Raw genomic sequence first — 21,182 nt, forward strand, 5'->3', positions numbered from 1 at the left:
CGGGTGAGAAGGGCCTTGGTCAGGGAGGTGACCAAGAACCCAATGGTCACTCTGACAGAGCTCCAGAGTTCCTTTGTGGAGATGGGAGAACCTTCCAGAAGAATAACTATCTCTGCAGCACTCCACCAATCAGGCCTTTATGGTAGTGGCCAGACGGAAGCCACTCCTCAGTAAAAGGCACATGACAGCACGCTTGGAGTTTGCCAAAAGGCACCTGAAGACTCTCAGACCATAAGAAAAAATATTATCTGGTCTGATGAAACCAAGATTGAACTCTTCGGACTGAATGCCAAGCATCACGTCTGGAGGTAACCTGGCACCATCCCTACGGTGAAGCATGGTGGTGGCAGCATCATGCTGTGGGGATGTTTTTTTAGCAGCAAGGACTGGGAGATTAATCAGGATCGAGGGAAAGATGAACGGAGCAAAGTACAGAGAGATACTTGATGAAAACCTGCTCCAGGGCGCTCAGGACCTCAGACTGGGGCGAAGCTTCACCTTCCAACAGGACAACGACTCTAAGCACACAGCCAAGACAACGCAGGAGTGGCTTCGCGACAAGTCTCTGAATGTCCTTGAGTGGCCCAGCCAGAGCCCAGACTTGAACCCGATCTAACATCTCTGGAGAGACCTGAAAATAGCTGTGCAGCAATGCTCCCCATCCAACCTGATAGAGCTTGAGAGGATCTGCAGAGAAGAATGTACAGGTGTGCCAAGCTTGTAGCATCATACCCAAGAAGACTCAAGGCTGTAATCGCTGCCAAAGGTGATTCAACAAAGTACTGAGTAAAGGGTCTGAAAACTTATGTAATTATAGTAGCCTTGGTGAGTAACCCCCACACATCAGCCATATAATCCACCCACCCACCCCATCCCTGGACCTTCACTATCCAATGGTCCCTGTCCAGGATTGTTTAATCATTACATTAGACAAAACCCTGCTAGTGCCAGGGGTGAAAAGGTGACGTTGACACAGTGTGTGTGGATACGGAGCGTCTCGTCATTGACAGGAATACGTATCTCAGTTTGGCCCGTTATCAAACATAGGCTGACCCAAAGATAGGGTCTACCTAGGGTTGAATTTTTTAAAGGTAATTTCTCCAGAATTCCCAAGTTTTCCAGGTGGATGTTTATCAATAGGTCTTATGCTATGCAGCTGTAGGCCTTACAAAACTATGCAACCACTTGACTATGCAGATAATGGAGTTAAACATGGCAGTTTGGTAATAAGGGACAGTTAGTGTTCAGTAAATAGGTCAATTGTTTCGGCTTGTTTTCAGCTAGTTGTTCAGCGTTAGTTGATTGCAAGCACTGCTTGAACACTTTCATAGCAAAGCCATGGTAATAAGATTATTTGAGAAAGAAATCCATATACAGTACTACTGACTGAGGCTGTGTGTGTGTGCGTGCGTGCGTACAGTGAGATACTGTACACTGAGTTCTCTATTCTAATGGGGGTGTTGATGTATGAAGAAAAAAAATGCATGCACTCACTAACTGTAAGTCGCTCTGGATAAGAGCGTCTGCTAAATGACTAAAATGTAAATGTAAATGTAATGTTGTGCTGACACACACTGTCTCATTATGAGATGCACTGAGTTCTCCATGGCATTTAGGGTGTTGCCGTTGTTTTGACAGTGACTGTATCATGCATGACCTACTGACTTGTCTTGAAACCAGATCTGAACTAAAGGAGTTAGTTAGCTTCGGCTTAAATAATAGCACGTCCATGTCCTTTTGCTGATTAATAATATAACTATTTTTTTGCCATTTTGTTTTATTAAGTTGTTTGTTTCAGTGGTGTAACATAAATCACAGTAGTTCCAGTACATTTCTAACCTGTATATCGCTCTGATAGGTTTTGTGCTGTTTGTTTTGCTTAACAGTGGACTTTTCAACTACTCTTATCAGTACCGCTGGTTTCCCAACTCTACTGCTGGGAAGTAACATACCCCATGGGGGAGTCACCCCTGGAACCTCCCACAGAATGAGCTAACCCTAGACAGAATAAAAGCCAAGGTTGGAGAGTGAAGGCACTATTACAGACCCAGAATCAGTGGTGGAGATGTGGGTCGGCAACTTGCTGTGTCTGGCCGCTCTGGCTGTTGCCCTCTCTTTACCTACCTTCTCTGATGGAGCTGCACTACATGTGTTGTCAGCTCCTAACCTGCTGCGTGTGGGCAGTAATGAGAACATCTTTGTGGAGTCTCAGGACCATACAGGAGGTCCCCTGGACATTCAGATCATGGTGAAGAACCACCCTACCCAGAGCAAAGTGCTGGCCTCTAAATCAGTGGTTCTGGATCAAGCAAACAACTTCCAGGCTCTGACACAACTGGTCATCCCAGAGGGGGACCACTTTGTGGACGACCCCAAGCAGAAGCAGTATGTGGTCCTGCAGGCCAAGTTCCCTGACCGTGTCCTGGAGAAGATTGTCCTAGTCTCCTTCCAGTCTGGATACATCTTCATCCAGACTGACAAGACCATTTACACACCGGCCAGCACCGTCTACTACAGAGTATTCTCTATGACTGCTGGCCTGGAGCCTCTGACCAGGGAGATATTTGTGGACAAGGAGGTCGCCAAAAACAAAGAGATTGCAGTCTCTGTGGAGATCATGACTCCTGAGAACATTACCATCTTCAGGGAGATCATCAACCCAGACAAGGGTGTCAAATCTGGACAGTTCAATCTCCCTGCGATCGTCAGCTTCGGGACATGGCATGTGGTCACGAGGTTCCAGAGCACTCCTCAGAAGACCTTCTCATCTGACTTTGAGGTCAAGGAGTATGTTCTGCCCAGCTTCGAGGTTAGTCTGACCCCAGAAAAAGCCTTCTTCTACGTCGACGACAAAGACCTGACCGTTGACATCACTGCCAAGTATCTATACGGTAAGGAAGTGACAGGGACAGGCTATGTGGTGTTTGGTGTCATCACAACAGAGAATGAGAAAAAGAGCTTCCCCGCCTCTCTGCAGAGAGTAGAGATCAGTGAAGGTAAAGGAATGGCTTGTCTGAAAAAGGAACACATCACACAGACTTTCGCAGACATCAATGATCTGGTCAAACAGTCCATCTTCATGTCAGTCAGCGTGTTAACAGAGGGTGGGGGTGAGATGGTAGAGGCAGAGAAGAGAGGGATCCAGATCGTCACTTCACCATACACCATCCTCTTCAAGAGAATGCCCAAATACTTCAAACCTGGCATGCCTTTCGACGTCTCGGTTTACGTTACGAATCCCGACAACTCTCCAGCCAGTGGAGTGGAGATTGAGGTGACTCCAGATAATGAAATAGGGGTGACCATGGCCAACGGTTTTGCCAAAGTTACACTTAACAATTTGCCATCGGCCAAAGAGCTGCCAATCACTGTGAAGACCAAGGACCCGGCTATCAAACACACCAGACAGGCAGAGGCCACCATGAAGGTTCTCCCATACAGGACTTCCACCGGGAACTTCCTCCATGTCGGGGTTGACTCTAATGAGTTGAAAATAGGAGACCCAATGAAGATCAATCTGTTTACGGGACGCCTCGCCTTAAAAGACCATGACATTACATACATGTTCCTGAGTAGAGGTCAGCTGGTGAAAGTGGGCAGATTCAGAAGACAGGGCAATGCACTGGTGACACTGTCAGTGCCTGTCTCCAAGGAGATGCTTCCGTCATTTCGCATCGTAGCGTACTACCATGTGGGAACAGCTGACCTGGTGGCAGACTCTGTCTGGGTTGACATCAAGGTCTCCTGCATGGGCTCACTGAAAGTGACGTCGACCAAACCCAAGTCATCCTTTGAGCCTCGTAATCCTTTTAGCCTGACCATCACAGGAGACCCAGGAGCTAAAGTAGGGCTGGTGGCTGTAGACCAGGGAGTCTACGTTCTCAACAACAAACACCGTCTCACACAGACCAAGATCTGGGACACTATAGAGAAGCATGATACAGGCTGTACAGCTGGAGGGGGAGCAGACAATATGGGGGTGTTCTATGATGCTGGTCTGGTATTTGAGACCAACACTGCTAATGGGACTGGGATCAGAACAGACCCCAGCTGTCCTGTTAATTCTAGGCGGAGGCGAGCAGTGACCATCAGTGACGTCATCACTAGTATGGCCAGTAAGTACAATGGTCTGGCCAAGGAGTGTTGTGTGGACGGGATGAGGGACAACACCATGGGATACACCTGTGACAGACGGGCCCAGTACATCACAGATGGGGACATCTGCGTCCAAGCCTTCCTCGTCTGCTGCGGTCTGCGTTCATGCGGTCTGAAGACATTATGTCTCGTAGTCAGTTCCCCGAGAGCTGGATGTGGGAGGACACCAATCTTCCTGAATGCCCCGCCCAAGACAAGAACTGCAAGACCACATTTGTAATAAAGAACAACTTCCTGAAGGATTCCATCACCACCTAGCAGATAACAGCCATCAGCCTCTCTAAAACTCATGGTATCTGTGTGGCAGATCCGTTTGAGATGAAAGTTCTGAAGGAGTTCTTCATCGACCTCAAGCTGCCCTACTCAGCCGTCCGCAATGAACAGCTGGAGGTCAAAGCGATCCTCCACAACTACAGCGAAAAGCCCATCATTGTGCGTGTGGAGCTGATGGAAAATGGTGAGGTGTGCAGCTCGGCAAGCAAGAAGGGTAAGTACAGGCAGGAAGTGAACATGGACCCCATGTCCACCCGGGTTGTACCCTATGTCCTCATCCCTATGAGGCTGGGCTTGCACTCCATTGAGGTCAAGGCGTCTGTGAAAAACTCTGGCAGCAATGACGGTGTGAAGAGGGACCTGCGCGTTGTGGCTGAGGGAGTGCTGGTCAAGAAGGAAAACAACGTACTCCTGAACCCGGCTAAACATGGTGGTGAGCAGACGGCACACATACCAAGTGGAGTTCCCCGGAACCAGGTGCCAAACTCTGATGCTGACACACTTATTAGTGTGACAGGTGGCGAGCAGACCAGTGTGCTGGTGGAGCAGGCCATCAGTGGAGACTCTCTGGGCAGTCTGATAGTTCAGCCAGTCGGGTGTGGGGAACAGAACATGATCTACATGACCCTGCCTGTCATTGCTACACACTACCTGGACAACACCAAAAAGTGGGAGGATATTGGCCTGGACAGGCGGAACACAGCCATCAAGTACATCAACATTGGTTACCAACGTGAGCTGGCCTACCATAAAGAAGATGGCTCCTACGCTGCTTGGTTAGACAGAAAGAGCAGTACCTGGCTGACAGCATACGTAGTGAAGGTGTTTGCCATGTCCAGTACACTGATCAGTGTTGAGGAAAAAGTGCTCTGTAGTGCTGTCAAGTGGCTGATCCTGAACACACAACAGCCAGACGGCATCTTCAATGAGTTTGCTCCTGTCATTCACGCAGAGATGACGGGTAACGTGAGGGGGTCGGACAATGACGCCTCTTTGACAGCCTTTGTTCTCATCGCCATGCAGGAAGCAAGCTTACTGTGTGAGCAGGTTGTCAACAGCCTACCAGGCAGTATGATTAAGGCAGTAGCGTACCTCGAGAAGCGTCTTCCCCACCTGACAAACCCTTATGCTGTAGCTATGACCTCCTATGCTCTGGCCAATGCAGGGAAACTCGACAAAGAGACCCTACTGAAGTTTGCCTCTCCACAGCTGGACCACTGGCCAGTCCCTGGTGGTCACCAGTACACGCTGGAGGCCACGTCGTACGCTCTGCTTGCCCTGGTCAAGGTGAAGGCCTACGAAGAGGCCGGCCCCATAGTCAGGTGGCTCAACAAGCAGAAGAAGGTGGGAGGGGGATACGGATCCACACAGTCCACCATCATGGTGTTCCAGGCTGTGGCTGAGTATTGGGGCAATGTGAAGGACCTGAAAGACATTGACCTGAACATCAACCTAGAGGTAGCCGGCAGGGCATCAGTCACCAAGTGGTCCATCAACAACAAGAACCAGTTCCACACTCGTACAGACAAGGTCAACTCCATAGACAAGGACTTGACAGTAAAAGCCTCAGGAAATGGTGAGGCGACCTTGTCGGTGGTGACACTGTACTATGCCCTGCCAGAGGAGAAGGCCAGTGACTGTGAAAGCTTTGACCTCTCTGTCACCCTCACTAAGATGGACAAAACAAGCCACAAGGACGCCTTGGAGTCGTTCATGCTCACTATTGAGGTATTGTATCGTAACTCAGAGAGAGATGCGACCATGTCTATCCTGGACATCGGCTTGCTGACCGGCTTCATTGTAGACACAGATGATCTGAAATTGTTGTCCAAGGGGAGGGAGCGCTACATAGAGAAGTTTGAGATGGACAAAGTTCTGTCTGAAAGAGGGTCTCTCATCCTATATCTGGACAAGGTGTCCCATAAGTTACCAGACAGAATATCCTTCAGGATCCACAGAGTACAGAATGTGGGAGTTCTACAGCCAGCTGCCATCTCTGTATACGAATACTACAACCAGAAGCACTGTGTGAAGTTCTACCACCCACAGAGGGAGGGTGGTACTCTGAGCAGACTGTGTCTTGGAGACGTGTGCACGTGTGCGGAAGAGAGCTGCAGTATGCAGAAGAAAGATGAGCTAGATGTCAACCGCATAGACAAAGCCTGCGGCGCGGGACTGGATTACGTTTACAAAGCTACGGTGGTGGACTCGAAGCTGACGACACACACAGATACTTACACCATGAAGATCGATGAGGTCATCAAGCCAGGTACTGATGAGGGAGTGGAGGGGAGGAATCGTGACTTCATGGGACTAGCTTACTGTAGAGAGGCTCTGGGTCTAAAGCAGGGGAAAACATACATGATTATGGGGAAGTCTGAAGACCTGCACAGAGTGGAGGATAAAGGACTGTTGCAGTACAAGTATGTCCTAGGAGAACAGACGTGGATAGAGTACTGGCCCTCACAACAAGAGTGCACGTCCAGAGACTACAGAGAAGTCTGTCTGGGCATTGATGAGTTCATCAACCAGATCACAACCTTTGGCTGCCCTGTTTAGCTTCTCTTCTTGTTTTGTTAAATTTACATTTTTGTAACATTGCAATCCAGGTTGCATGCCCTGTCATAATTCATTGTAACCTAGAGAGTGTATGGAGATGAGTTTGACCACTTGGAATATATTATTTTAGAAACTGACCAGTAGATTCTGTACACTGTGCACAATAAAACTGTTTGGGAAAGAAAATGTGTTTTATTTTAAAGTTAACCTATGATGATAATGACTGCAAATGGCACACTTATACATACATTTAAGTGTGCCATTTACAGTCGTCATCGTCATAGATTACTATGCCATAGTTACATTTTCTATGGCTTTATTTTAGCACTAAAATGACCCTGCCTTCTGTAATAAGTATGAAAGAAATGCATTAAAAAAACATATTGTCTAATTCCTTTGTGTGTGTGCCATCAGTCATTTTGGGGATTTCATTGTTTATTGGTTTTAAACACCAAACAAAAACGATTTACGTTTAAGGTTGAGTTGGATGGTAACTGTTTTTGTTCACTATTTGAGCACCAAAATGGCCAAATATCTCTTTCTGGTCCACATGGCAAATCAGTCAGAGTACAATACATCTTTCAGTACTTCATCATTGTTTTTACCAAATGCGATCAGGATTAGCAAACATTTTCTCCTGCCCCATATGGCACTAAGCAAATAAGATGTACTGTATACAAATCAGTCAGGGTAATAGACACTTTCATCACTGCTTTTACCGATGTGGAAACTTGTTTATAGAAACAAGATTATTTATAATCCGGGGTTAATTTATTATGAGCAAGGTTTTGACATTAGGGGTACAGACAAAAGACACTGACCCTTACCAGGAGGAAGTGTGTTTGAGTCATTGAGCTTTTGTTTTACAGACATGTCATCATGGGAGATATGCAGTATGTATTTTAGCAGACAACAGTTGTAGTGGGATCACACACACACACACACACACACACACTGATGCGGAACCTTTCATGTAAGCCTTGGGGATGACACAGCTGGAGTGGCTCTGAGTGTTTGAAGGACATTTCAGTCTCAATCAGTGAAGATTAACGACGAAAATAGAAATAATCACCCCACATTAACCATAGCTCAACATCCTCACTCTCTTCCTGAACCCAGATGACAAAGCAAGTCTAAAGCCCCATTTATACCTGGTGCTAACATGCATCCTTTGTTCTGATCTTGTCAACATTCTGATTGTGTCCACATTTTTTGACAGGTGTAGACAATCAAAATACACATTGTGATCTTTCGGACCACATCCGGAGGTAGTCAAGCACGCATTGTATGTGGACATCTTACAAGTGTACAGATCTGGTTGGTGAAACAATTTAACTCATCATTATAGCGAAAGTAAAATGATTGACTAAGCATTACATTATTTTGAAACAATATCTCTCAAATCATTTTAATACATGGAAGGACCAGGAAATCTGGTCACAATGCCGAGAGAATGGACAGATAACACATTGTAATAGTTGTAGTTAGGTATTGTAGGTAGTTTATTTAGGTAGTTATTTAGGTAGTTATTGTAGGTTCCGTAGGTAATTATTGTAGGTAAGTATTGTTTACGGCGGAGCCCGGCGAAGCACGAGGCTAGCTAGCTAGCGGGTAGCTACTGGTAACGTTTATTGGTAATTATCTGTTTAGTGCAACGGTGGAGAGTTGTTTCCAATGTTAATGTGCCAGCTAGCCAACGTTTAATTTTTGCTGCGTTATGAAAGGAACTAGACACGGACATGAATTATCTGTTTAGTGTGTTAACACACTCTTGGTATGCTAGCTAGCTAGCGGGTAGCTACTGGTAACGTTTATTGGTAATTATCTGTTTAGTGCAACGGTGGAGAGTTGTTTCCAATGTTAATGTGCTAGCTAGCCAACGTTTAATTTTTGCTGCGTTATGAAAGGAACTAGACACGGACATGAATTATCTGTTTAGTGTGTTAACACACTCTTGGTAGTTTGTTGTAACCAAGTATTGGTGCTAAACTGTGTGTTATTGGATGCTAGTTAGCTATGGCGTCATAGCTAGGCATCGTGGGCTGTTGTGGGTAGTTACTGTAGGTTGGCATTGTTTTTCGGCGGTGCCGGGGGTAGCACGAAGCTAGCTAGCTAGCCGTTCTTCAAACAAAGTCAACACAGTGGCCATTGCTAGCTAGCCAACACGACCAGCTAACTGTACTGTAGCAGCTAAATACAATATATTTGTGCTAGCTAGCCAACGTTTAATTATTGCTGCGTTATGAAAGGAACTAGACACGGACACGAATTATCTGCTTAGTGTGTTAACACACTATTGGTGGTTTGTTGTGACCAAGTGTTGGTGCTAAACGGTGTGTTATTGGATGCTAGCATGCTAGTTAGCTATGGTGTCATAGTTAGCTAGCTGAATAAAGTGGGTTGAGTCTATTCCTTTAAACATTGAACCGCTGTGGTTCACAACAATTCTGATTTCTAAAGGTGGAAGTTGGTAGAGTTTTTGTTCGGGTGGTTCAGTGAAACAATTATAGTTTCTGAGGTAGAAGTTTTTGGTGAGAGGGCCCTGCTCTCTCCTCTCCCAGATGCTTAGTTCATTTCATTCCGATCTCCTCTGCATTATTGTAGCCATTTGCTACAGCCTGTCAACTATGCCTCTGCCTATCCCTGTTCTCTCCTCTCTGCACAGGCTACACAAACGCCCCACACCGCGTGGCTGGTGCCTCTCTAACCTGGTGGTCCCTGCACGCACCCCACACCTGGAGTTCCAGGTCTCAGGCAGCCTCTGGAACTGCCGTTCTGCTGCCAACAAGCTGACTTCATCCCAGCCTATGCTAACCTCCAGTCCCTCGACTTCCTGGCGCTGACGGAAACATGGATTACCACTGAAAACACTGCTACTCCTACTGCTCTCTCCTCGTCTGACCATGTGTTCTCGCATACCCCGAGAGCATCTGGTCAGAGGGATGGTGGCACAGGAATCCTCATCTCTCCCAAGTGGACATTCTCAATTTTTCCCCTAACCCATCTGTCTATCTCCTCATTTGAATTCCATGCTGTCACAGTCACTAGCCCATTTAAGCTTAATATCCTTGTCATCTATCGCCCTCCAGGTTCCCTTGGAGAGTTCATCAATGAGCTTGACGCCTTGATAAGTTCCTTTCCTGAGGATGGCTCACCCCTCACAGTTTTGGGGGATTTCAACCTCCCTATGTCTACATTTGACTCATTTCTCTCTGCCTCCTTCTTTCCACTCCTCTCCTCTTTTGACCTCACCCTCTCACCGTCCCCCCCCTACTCACAAGGCAGGCAATACGCTTGACCTCATCTTTACTAGATGCTGCTCTTCTACTAATCTCACTGCAACTCCCCTCCATGTCTCCGACCACTACTTTGTTTCCTTTTCTCTCTCGCTCTCCTCCCACACTACTCACTCTGCCCCTACACAGATGGTAATGCGCCGCCGCAACCTTCGCTCTCTCTCTCCTCTTCCATCCTATCATCTCTTCCCTCTGCTCAATCCTTCTCCCTCCAATCTCCTGATTCTGCCTCCTCAACCCTCCTCTCCTCCCTTTCTGCATCCTTTGACTCTCTGTGTCCCCTATCCTCCCGGCCGGCTCGGTCCTCCCCTCCAGCTCCGTGGCTTGATGACTCATTGCGAGCTCACAGAACAGAGCTCCGGGCAGCGGAGCGGAAATGGAAGAAAACTAAACTCCCTGCCGACCTGGCATCTTTTCACTCCCTCCTCTCTACATTTTCTTCATCTGTTTCTGCTGCTAAGGCCACTTTCTACCACTCTAAATTCCAAGCATCTGCCTCTAACCCTAGGAAGCTCTTTGCCACATTTTCCTCCCTGCTGAATCCTCCCCCCCCTCGTTTGTTAAGTCTAATGACACTGCTGGTCCTACTCACACTGCCCTACCCTATGCTTTGACTTCTTTCTCCCCTCTCTCTCCAGATAAAATCCTGCGACTTGTGACTGCAGGCCGCCCAACAACCTGCCCGCTTGACCCCATCCCCTCCTCTCTTCTCCAGACCATCTCCGGTGACCTTCTCCCCTACCTCACCTCGCTGATCAACTCATCCTTGACCGCTGGCCATGTCCCTTCCGTCTTCAAGAGAGCGAGAGTTGCTCCCCTTCTCAAAAAACCAACACTCGATCCCACTGATGTCAACAACTACAGACCAGTATCCCTTCTTTCTTTTCTTTCCAAAACTATTGAGCGTGCCGTCTTTAGCCAACTCTCTTGCTATCTCTCTCAGAATGACCTTCTTGATCCAAACCAGTCAGGTTTCAGGACTGGTCATTCAACTGAGACTGCTCTTCTCTGTGTCACGGAGGCTCTCCGCACTGCTAAAGCTAACTCTCTCTCCTCTGCTCTTGTCCTTCTAGACCTGTCTGCTGCCTTTGATACTGTGAACCATCAGATCCTCCTCTCCACCCTCTCCGAGCTGGGCATCTCCGGCGCGGCTCACTCCTGGATTGCGTCCTACCTGACCGGTCGCTCCTACCAAGTGGCGTGGCGAGAAGCTGTCTCCGCACCACGTGCTCTCACCACTGGTGTCCCCCAGGGCTCAAATCTAGGCCCTCTCCTTTTCTCCCTATACACCAAGTCACTTGGCTCTGTCATATCCTCACATGGCCTCTCCTATCATTGCTACGCTGACGATACACAACTAATCTTCTCCTTTCCCCCTTCTGATAACCAGGTGGCGAATCGCATCTCTGCATGTCTGGCAGACATATCAGTATGGATGACGGATCACCACCTCAAGCTGAACCCTGGCAAGACGGAGCTGCTCTTCCTCCCGGGGAAGGACTGCCCGTTCCATGATCTCGCCATCACGGTTGACAACTCCGTTGTGTCCTCCTCCCAGAGTGCGAAGAGCCTTGGCGTGACCCTGGACAACACCCTGTCGTTCTCCGCTAACATCAAGGCGGTGACCCGCTCCTGCAGGTTCATGCTCTACAACATTCGGAGAGTACGACCCTGCCTTACACAGGAAGCGGCACAGGTCCTAATCCAGGCACTTGTCATCTCCCGTCTGGACTACTGCAACTCGCTGTTGGCTGGCCTCCCTGCCTGTGCCATTAAACCCCTACAACTCATCCAGAATGCCGCAGCCCGTCTGGTGTTCAACCTTCCCAAGTTCTCTCACGTCACCCCCCTCCTCCGCACACTCCACTGGCTTCCAGTTGAAGCTCGCATCCGTTACAAGACCATGGTGCTTGCCTATGGAGCAGTGAGGGGAACGGCACCTCTGTACCTTCGGGCTCTGATCAGTCCCTACACCCAAACGAGGGCATTGCGTTCATCCACCTCTAGCCTGCTGGCTCCCCTTCCTCTGCGGAAGCATAGTTCCCGCTCAGCCCAGTCAAAACTGTTCGCTGCTCTGGCACCCCAATGGTGGAACAAGCTCCCTCACGACGCCAGGACAGCGGAGTCACTCACCACCTTCCGGAGACATTTGAAACCCCACCTCATTAAGGATTACCTGGGATAGGATAAAGTAATTCTTCTACCCCCCCCCAAAATTGTAAAGTGGTTTTCCCACTGGCTATAGGGTGAATGCACCAATTTGTGAGTCGGTCTGGATAAGAGCGTCTGCTAAATGACGTAAATGTGCCCTTGAGCAAGGCACTTAACCCTAATTGCTCCTGTAAGTCGCTCTGGATAAGAGCGTCTGCTAAATGACTAAAATGTAAATGTAAATGTAATACCATGGGCTCTATTTGAACATACCTAATGCAATGGTAAATCTAAGTGCAGGCGATAGCGCTATAGGTTCAGCGTTGTGTCCAAAAAATTTCACTATCACAATTATCGGCGCACTTGGTGGCGTTGGCACGAAAGGGCTGAGTTTTGATGAATAAATAAGTTGTTAGTGTGTCAAGGCTTGGCCCCTCACTGGCCAATCAGAACGTGCTCCATGGCGAAATATGTGGTTGCTTCAGGTTGTGTATTTACGTTTTTTTATGTATTGCCTTGGAATCAACTCCAATTCCAATGTTAGTCCGTTATAGTTTGTTAAATGGCTTACAGAAACGAAATAACAAAATATAGACCTATCCCATCTTTGCTAAATAGGATAACTTGAACCCATTTCCAGTCCACATTGCTCTAAGTAATTGCATGGCTTCAATAGCATTCACACTGATATAGGGGCTAGGCCTACTGTAAATTGCATTATGGCTGAGCATGGACATGCAAAACATTGTCAATAAGCAAGATTAAATTAATTACTGATAAGGCCTAAAATGTAACGATCCCGGCTGTCTGAGTCGGGGTCTGGTCGTAATCTCCAGTTTCCCGAGGGTTCGGGAACGCTCCGGGGAGCGCTCTGGTTTCCGCACCTGCTTCCTATTAGCAATCTGCACACCTGGGCCTAATCAGCACCTTTCTTAGGCTCTGGCCGAACATCCAGTTCCTGCCGGATCGTTAGCCATGAACAGTAGGTGTTCTGTGTATCAGTTGAGCGTTCTAGCGTGAGTTTTGTTATTTTGTACTTTGTTGAGTTTTTGTGTCCTTACCTCCGTTTTTGTTCCACCTGCAGTCACACGTCCGGAACCTTCACCCCACCTCTGCCTGATGGTCGGCGGCTGCCGAGCCATCACTGGACCCAGACTGCACCCCCAACTACTCAACCACGCCGCCCGCTCTGTCCCTGGATTATACTGCACCTTTTGTCGTATCTAATAAACCCTCACCTTCGTTCAACTCTCCTTGTCCTGGTCTGCTTTTGGGTTCTGGCTGAGGGAACTGTGACAGAACGATCCGGCCAATTATGAACCCAGCGGACCTGGACTCTGTTCGCCATGCCATTACCCAGCAGGAGAAGATGTTGGGCCATCATAGCATGGTACTACAGGAGATCGCGTTGTCAGTTCGGAACCTTTCTACCGGCCTGACGGAGGTCCAGAACCAACGCCAGTGTCCGGTGGAGGACTCACTACCGGTTTCACCCATCTCGCCTGCCGCTTCTGAAGTTGTGTCCCTCCGTGAGCCCAAGGTCCCGGCCGGATAAATATGAGGGGGAGCTGGGAAGATGCCGTTCCTTCCTTATGCAGTGTGGATTAGTGTTCGATCTACAGCCCTACTCTTATGCCACTGACAAGGCTAGGATAGCCTTTTTGATTGAGTTGCTGCGTGGTCGAGCGCTGGAGTGGGCTTCAGCCGTTTGGGAACGACAGGATCCCTGCATGGCTTCATACCAGGGGTTCACGGCCGAGATGAGGAAGCTCTTCGACCATTCCGTCCGAGGGAGGGACGCAGCTAGGCGTCTGTTTTCTCTTCACCAAGGAACTGCAGCGTGGCCGACTTCGTGATCGAGTTCAAGACGTTGGCTGTGGAGAGTGGGTGGAACGAGGAGTCTTTGCAAGCGGCCTTTTACCAGGGCCTGTCGGAGCAGCTCAAGGATGAGTTGATCTCCTATCCGGAGCCTAGTGACCTGGACAGCTTGGTAGCCTTGTCTATTCGGGTGGATAGTCGAGTCCGAGAGCGAAGGAGGGAGAAGCAATGGGGTCCGTCCAATCGATCAGCTTCTCCGTTCCCAGTCGGATCGGGTGGTGGACCAGAACACGTCGATCATTCTCCACCACTAAGGATTAGTAGAGAGGACCTCTCTCCCGATTCTGAACCCATGCAAGTGGGGCGGCACGGGTTAACCAAGGAGGAGCGTCAACATAGACGTAAGACCAACTGCTGCCTCTACTGTGGTCGCTCGGGACATTACATCTCCACTTGTTCCCGGCGGTCGTCAAACTGCCCGGCTCGCTAAAGTTGGGAGGACTTTTAGCGAGCCAGTTTCAACCTCTCAGTACCTCTGTCAGACCCCGCTTCCCGGCTACCCTTGTGAACAGGAATCAGAGCTTAGCGCTTAACGCTTTTATCGATTCAGGTGCCGATGGAAGCTTTCTTGATGCCGAGTTGGTGGAACAGCTGGGGCTTTCCAAGGAGCAATTGCCGGAAGCCATTGAAGCGACCACTCTGAACGGCAGTAGTCTGGCACGTATCACGATGAGGACTGAACCGGTTAAGATGCGGTTGTCGGGGAATCATTCGGAGATGATTTCATTTTTCATTCTGCCGTCTTCCCATGTTCCTCTGGTTCTTGGATACCCCTGGCTGAAGGAACACAATCCCACGTTCGATTGGGCGACGGGCAAGGTAACGAGTTGGAGCCTTGATTGTCATGCTAACTGTCTCAAGACTGCCTGCCCCCATGCGGTTCCCAGTCAGGTGATTGAGGCTAAACCCCCAGATTTGTCCCTGGTTCCCGAGACATATCACGATTTGGGGGAAGTTTTCAGTAAGCAGAAGGCTCTGTCACTTCCTCCCCACCGACCATATGATTGTGCCATCAACCTGGTTCCTGGAGCTGTCTACCCCAAGGGAAGGTTATACAGTATCTCCCGACCTGAACGTGAGGCGTTGGAGACCTACATCAAGGAGTCCCTAGCTGCTGGTCTCGTTCGTCCCTCGTCATCACCCCTGGGGGCAGGATTCTTCTTTGTGGGAAAGAAGGATGGCTCTCTTCGACCGTGTATTGATTATCGGGGGTTGAATGACATCACGGTCAAGAACAAGTATCCCCTGCCCTTGATGAGTTCTGCCTTCGACTCCTTACAGGGTGCTACGGTGTTCACCAAGCTAGACCTACGCAATGCGTATCACCTGGTCCGGATCAGAGAGGGGGACGAGTGGTTGACGGGTTTCAATACACCGATGGGTCACTTCGAGTATCAGGTGATGCCGTTTGGACTGACCAATGCTCCAGCGGTATTCCAGAGTATGGTGAACGACGTCCTGAGAGATATGATCGGTCTCTTCGTGTTTGTTTACCTGGATGACATTCTGATCTTCTCGAAGGAACCTTCCGACCACGTCCAGCATGTCCGGCAGGTTCTGCAGCGATTGTTGGAGAATCGTCTGTTCGTGAAGGCCGAGAAGTGCGAGTTTCACGCCCACACTACATCCTTTCTCGGGTACATCATCTCCAGGGGTGAGATTAGGATGGATCAGGAGAAGGTTAGAGCGGTTCTGGAATGGGTCCAGCCCGGTACGAGATTGCAACTCCAGAGATTTTTGGGGTTTGCGAATTTCTACCGCAGATTCATCCGGGGATTACAGCCGTGTGGCCGCTCCATTAACTGCCTTGACTTCCAGTATCAGGACCTTCAAGTGGAATCCGGAGGCGGATCGTGCGTTTCTGGATTTGAAGAGGCGATTCACCAACGCACCGATTCTCTCTCAACCGGACACGGCCCGTCAGTTCGTCGTTGAAGTGGAGCCGCGTCGGATGTGGGAGTTGGCGCCATCCTGTCGCAGCGATGCTCCACGGACAGTAAACTCCATCCCTGCGCCTACTACTCGTCGCCTTTCGCCTGCAGAGAGGAATTACGATGTGGGTAACCGGGAGCTTCTCGCGGTGAAACTTGCCTTGGAGGAGTGGCGCCACTGGTTGGAGGGGGGCGGAGCAACCGTTTATTGTCTGGACTGACCACAAGAATCTTGCTTACGTGCAATCGGCTAAACGTCTCAACTCCCGTCAGGCCAGGTGGGCGTTGTTTTTCGGACGATTCAAGTTTGCCCTGACGTTCCGACCTGGATCTAAGAACGGCAAGGCGGACGCCTTGTCCCGGATGTTCTCCAAGACGGAGGAGAGTGGGTCCAAGACCGAGACTATTCTCCCCCGGAACTGCGTCGTGGGAGCAGTGATGTGGAGGATTGAGGAGGAGGTGCTGGCGGCCCTTCGGACTCAGCCCGGTCCCGGTAACGGTCCACCCGGTCGGTTGTTTGTGCCTGAGTCGGTTCGTCCTGCTGTCCTCAAATGGTCCCACGCCAGCAAGATGGCTTGTCACCCGGCGTGGCTCGGACTATGGCGTTTCTTCGCAGACGTTTTTGGTGGCCTGCCATGGCCGAGGATACTCGGGGTTTTGTTGCTGCCTGTCCAGTGTGTGCGCAGAATAAGAGTACCAATCGGCCCAGCTCTGGACTACTTCATCCCCTTCCTATTCCCCGGCGTCCATGGTCGCATCTGGCCCTGGACTTCGTCACGGGGTTGCCCGCTTCTGAGGGGAACACGGTCGTTCTGACTATCGTGGACAGATTCAGCAAGTTCGCCCACTTTGTGCCTATTGCCAAGCTTCCCTCTGCCTCGGAGACGTCCGAGATCCTGGTTAGGGAGGTTTTCAGGGTCCACGGGTTGCCCAGTGATATCGTTTCCGACCGTGGCCCTCAGTTTACCTCTGCTGTCTGGAAGTCCTTCTGTTTGGCCATTGGAGCTACAGTCAGTCTCACATCTGGTTTTCACCCCCAATCCAATGGTCAGGCGGAGAGAGCCAACCAGAAGATGGAATCCACGCTACGCTGTCTGGTCTCTTCCAACCCCGCCTCCTGGGCCTCTCAGTTGCCTTGGGTTGAGTATGCCCACAATACTCTCCCTACATCTGCCACTGGGATGTCTCCCTTCCAGTGCCTGTATGGCTACCAACCTCCCCTGTTCCCTTCTCAGGAGAAGGAGCTCTCAGTGCCTTCTGTTCAGGCCCATATTCGGCGTTGCCACCGGACCTGGCATCGGGCCAGAAAGGCACTCCTTAGAGGTTCGGACCGGTATCAGCTCCAGGCGAATCGTCGCCGGATTCCCGCTCCCACCTATACCATCGGAGATAGGGTTTGGTTGGCCACACGGGATCTTCCGTTACGGACTGAGTCTAGGAAGTTGTTACCGAAGTTTATTGGTCCGTTTGTGGTGGAGAAGGTGATCAATCCAGTGGCAGTGCGACTCAAACTACCGAGGACGCTCAGAGTCCATCCCACCTTTCATGTCTCCTGCCTCAAGCCTGTCTTCCTCAGTCCTCTGTTGCCTCCTCCGCCTCCTCCTCCTCCTCCTCGGATGATCGGAGGTGGTCCTGCCTACACGGTGCGTCGCATTATGGATTCCAGACGGCGGGGCCGGGGTTTCCAGTATCTCGTGGACTGGGAGGGGTATGGTCCTGAAGAGAGGAGTTGGATTCCGCGGCGACAGGTCCTAGATGCGGATCTCATCAGGGACTTTTACCGCCTCCATCCTGGCGCTCCGGGAGTCCGCCCGGTGGCGTTCGTCGGAGGGGGGTACTGTAACGATCCCGGCTGTCTGAGTCGGGGTCTGGTCGTAATCTCCAGTTTCCCGAGGGTTCGGGAACGCTCCGGGGAGCGCTCTGGTTTCCGCACCTGCTTCCTATTAGCAATCTGCACACCTGGGCCTAATCAGCACCTTTCTTAGGCTCTGGCCGAACATCCAGTTCCTGCCGGATCGTTAGCCATGAACAGTAGGTGTTCTGTGTATCAGTTGAGCGTTCTAGCGTGAGTTTTGTTATTTTGTACTTTGTTGAGTTTTTGTGTCCTTACCTCCGTTTTTGTTCCACCTGCAGTCACACGTCCGGAACCTTCACCCCACCTCTGCCTGATGGTCGGCGGCTGCCGAGCCATCACTGGACCCAGACTGCACCCCCAACTACTCAACCACGCCGCCCGCTCTGTCCCTGGATTATACTGCACCTTTTGTCGTATCTAATAAACCCTCACCTTCGTTCAACTCTCCTTGTCCTGGTCTGCTTTTGGGTTCTGGCTGAGGGAACTGTGACATAAAAAGAGAAAGAATAATTTGAATCAAATTCTAAACAAAACAACTTCCTTTAAATAGGCTATGACGTTGAAACAATGATGCTGATTCAAACATACCATTTTACTATCAACATTTAAACAAAGTCAAATAACATATGTCTAATTAAATATGAAATTCAGCATAATTTCAACCACCACTGCGTATGCCAAACATTAGGAACACCTTCCTAATATTGAGTTGCACCCTCTCCTTTTGCCCTCAAAACAGCCTCAATTCGTCAGGGCATGGACTCTCCAAGGTGTCGAAAGCGTTCCACAGGAATGCTGGCCCATGTTGACTCCAATGCTTCCCACAGTTGTGTCAAGTTGTGGATGTCACGCTGTGATTTGAATTTTCCATTAAATCAGAGCGCATAGGAGATAACTCAGAGGCCACTGTCGTGGTGGATGGTAGTTTTGTTTCGCCACTCCCCTCCTCCTCCCTCCTCATTCAAACTCTCCAGTAATAATAAAGGAAAATATATTTGTAAATATATAAATATATTATACACCAAAAAATATATATGTGCGATTGGAAAATGATGCAAACAATTACATTGACGGTAGCCACAACTATCTGCAATATTGAAGCTGATCTACAACCCAAACCCCCCAAAAAAAAAAATACCAGCATATCAGTTCAACTCATGTTCTTACAGTGTCAAGCGAATGTGATACCAGACAGATGCTTCCAGGTTCTCTACTCCAATTTGGAATATTAACATAATATAATTTTTTTTATTATGAAAAACATTGAATAGTCTATAATTCAATGAAAAAAAATAGATTATATTGATTGGCTTGATTTAGTTACACATTTTAGATATGGACAGTTGAGGGATATTTTTATTTCACCTCTTGATAATAAACAGCTCTACTTTATAAGACAATAATAAATGGATTAGATAAATTGGAAATTAAAAAGTAATGAGTGCATCAACATGAGTTTTCCATAACCTGTATGATATAATACCACAGTGTAATTGCTCTCTTAAATGAGAAATAACTTCATTTTCACTGAATCACCCCTTAGTCTGATAGATTACCAGGTTTTATTTCTACCGAAGATAATATGCTGTAAAGGGCTAACTTTTGGGAGAAAGCAGGACTACGTTAACACCAACCTCACACATACCTCGGAGATATCTGAGAGATATAAGAAAGATCAGGAAAGGTTATTTTTTTGTTGACACATATTTAAGCCCTTTTTTTAGGCACTAAACTACTTCCATATATACAGTGCATTTGGAAAGTATTCAGACCTCTTTACTTTTTCCACATCTTGTTAAGTTACAGTCTTATTCTAAAATGGATTACATTATTTTTTTTCTCATCAATCTACACACAATACCCCATTATGACAAAATGAAAACAGGTTTTTAGACATTTTTTGCAAATAGATGGGTGTTAGTAACAGAAATACCTTATTTACATAAGTATTCAGGCCCTTCGCTATGAGACTCGAAATTGAGCTCAGGTGCATCCTGTTTTCATTGATGATGTTTCTACAACTTTATTGGAGTCCACCTGTGGTAAATTCAATTGATTGGACATGATTTAGAAAGGCACACACCTGTCTATATAAGGTCCCACAGTTGACAGTGCATGTCAGAACAAAAACCAAGGCATGAGGTCGAAGGAATTGTCAGTAGAGCTCCGACAGAATTGTGTCAAGGCACAGAAGGGTACCAAAACATTTCTGGAGCATTGAAGGTCCCCAAGAACACAGTGGCCTCCATCATTCTTAAATGGAAGAAGTTTGGAACCACAAAGCAATCGGGTGAGAAGGGCCTTGGTCAGGGAGGTGACCAAGAACCCAATGGTCACTCTGACAGAGCTCCAGAGTTCCTTTGTGGAGATGGGAGAACCTTCCAGAAGAATAACTATCTCTGCAGCACTCCACCAATCAGGCCTTTATGGTAGTGGCCAGACGGAAGCCACTCCTCAGTAAAAGGCACATGACAGCACGCTTGGAGTTTGCCAAAAGGCACCTGAAGACTCTCAGACCATAAGAAAAAATATTATCTGGTCTGATGAAACCAAGATTGAACTCTTCGGACTGAATGCCAAGCATCACGTCTGGAGGTAACCTGGCACCATCCCTACGGTGAAGCATGGTGGTGGCAGCATCATGCTGTGGGGATGTTTTTTTAGCGGCAAGGACTGGGAGATTAATCAGGATCGAGGGAAAGATGAACGGAGCAATGTACAGAGAGATACTTGATGAAAACCTGCTCCAGGGCGCTCAGGACCTCAGACTGGGGCGAAGCTTCACCTTCCAACAGGACAACGACTCTAAGCACACAGCCAAGACAACGCAGGAGTGGCTTCGCGACAAGTCTCTGAATGTCCTTGAGTGGCCCAGCCAGAGCCCAGACTTGAACCCGATCTAACATCTCTGGAGAGACCTGAAAATAGCTGTGTAGCAATGCTCCCCATCCAACCTGACAGAGCTTGAGAGGATCTGCAGAGAAGAATGTACAGGTGTGCCAAGCTTGTAGCATCATACCCAAGAAGACTCGAGGCTGTAATCGCTGCCAAAGGTGATTCAACAAAGTACTGAGTGAAGGGTCT

The 21,182-nt window shown here is 48.7% G+C and overlaps 1 pseudogene; it reads left to right on the plus strand.

The window, feature by feature from the left end:
* Positions 1–1,967: 1,967 nt before the first annotated feature.
* Positions 1,968–7,378, plus strand: LOC121555812 (annotated as a pseudogene).
* Positions 7,379–21,182: the final 13,804 nt, after the last annotated feature.

Source organism: Coregonus clupeaformis, unplaced genomic scaffold, assembly GCF_020615455.1.
Source record: "Coregonus clupeaformis isolate EN_2021a unplaced genomic scaffold, ASM2061545v1 scaf0152, whole genome shotgun sequence".
NCBI classification, from domain to species: domain Eukaryota; kingdom Metazoa; phylum Chordata; class Actinopteri; order Salmoniformes; family Salmonidae; genus Coregonus; species Coregonus clupeaformis.